This window comes from Bison bison, unplaced genomic scaffold (assembly GCF_000754665.1).
Source record: "Bison bison bison isolate TAMUID 2011002044 unplaced genomic scaffold, Bison_UMD1.0 scf7180017851639, whole genome shotgun sequence".
In the NCBI taxonomy this organism is placed as follows: Eukaryota; Metazoa; Chordata; class Mammalia; order Artiodactyla; family Bovidae; genus Bison; species Bison bison.
The window spans coordinates 61,841-63,552 of record NW_011482212.1 but is presented as its reverse complement, the minus strand read 5'-3'; the positions used below and the strand labels follow the sequence as shown (position 1 = coordinate 63,552).

Here is a 1,712-nt window from a genome sequence, read left to right as displayed (position 1 = left end):
TGACTGGATAACGACCACCACAATAACAACAATGACTCTTAACATCACTCAGCACCTACTCTGGGTTTAGCCCATTACATGTGTCATCTCATTAGATCACCCTGACATCTCAGTGAGGTAGACACCCTTATTGCTTTCAAATACAGATGAGGTAACAGGCTCAGAGGAGTTCAGGAACTAGCTCGAGGTTTCCCAGCAAGTAAGGGGCAGAGTGGGCATTCCAGCCCAGGGTAGTTTGATCCCCTTGATGCCAAACTCAGACACTCCACTAAAGATGGTTGTAGGGGAAAGTTTTGGACAACATCCAACAGAAATAAAAATCCAAAATCTTTATTGCAATTCAGCTTTTTAAACTCTGTATGTGTGGGATCGAAGGCCACCAAACATTTCATATCATTCCAGAATTACAAGGGATGTGGAAAAGCTGAGGTGAAGACTCAGTCAGATAATTACAGTCTTCACCAGGGTACAAAGCTGGCTGGCCCAGTGCCAAGTCTGCTTTGTGACAGGAATAATTTAGGGCCACCTTACCGCTTTAAGCCTTTCCATTTCTCATCTTTGCCTGTCTTTGGATAATTTTTGGAAAATATTAAGATACTGAGATGTGATATATGAAACTAGAGGACCCCTCTCCCCACCTTGTTCTATCTGTCTGTCCCTCTTCAGCCCTGGTGGGGAGAAGCTTTGGCATCATTCCTTGTTCCCTTTAGGCTGATTGGTGGTTACCATGTGGTCTGTTACTGGGTTCCTCCAATATCCATAGAACAGACCCTCTAAAGCACTACACTTTACAAAGGTGTGGTTGGAAATGTAACTGATAGTTGATGATTATTTTAAGATCCACACTAATGCTTGGATTATGATAAGAAATGCTGTCTGACTTCCTGAACTGCACAGATATGCCAATACACACTTGTAACCCACTGCTGGCTTGATTTATATTTTTAACCCTTCCTACACCCTGCTGATTATTCCTGGATCCTATTTCTGATTAGCCCAGAATCCATACATGGCTGCTTTCCTTGTACTACTCCCACTGGAGGACAAGGTTATAGCCATGAACAAAACAGTCCTGAATGCATACAGTGGTCACTAAATATCTACTGAGTGAAGAAATGAACACATGAACAGAGCAAACTCAGACAGTTGAGCTAGTGATGTAGGGAAAGATTATTGGGAAATTCCCAAGTATCTCTCATCACATAGCCTTCTAAGAAAAGAACAGGACAGAATGAATGGGTTGGCAGGACTGTCAAAGACTTCACTAGCCAGGGTTCCCAAGAAGGAGTGATGAGCATGGTGACTCTTATAGAAAGTGGGGAATGGCCACCTTTGCAAATGGCCTTTTGAAACTTTCAAATGAATCCAAGTCTTAAAAAACTGCATTGTCCTCAAGACTCCAAAAGCTCAGGCTTCCACTCTGGGGAAGGTAAAGGCCTCAGTGCGCTCTGGGGTTTCTTATAGTGATTCATAATCAGGCTTCACTCATCTAGCCTACACTCATAGTCTTTGGCTGGATTTTGGTCTCATGTACTTGAACTGAAGCTAGGGAGAGTTTGGGGACGATAGCTGCACATATATTCTGGAGACTTGGGCTCCTTTAACCCCAAACAGTGTGTGCTCTGCCAAGGGCTTGATTTGAACATCTTTGCCTCAGTGTCAGCCCTCATGCTTCACCCCCTACAAAGCCAAGTTAAGCCAAACAGGGGAAG

The 1,712-nt window shown here is 43.7% G+C and overlaps 1 long non-coding RNA gene across 1 annotated transcript in view; it reads right to left on the bottom strand.

Moving 5' to 3' along the window:
• The window catches only part of LOC104996733, a 6,768-nt gene that overhangs the window by 1,489 nt on the left and 3,567 nt on the right, over positions 1-1,712 (bottom strand). The window lies entirely within an intron of this gene.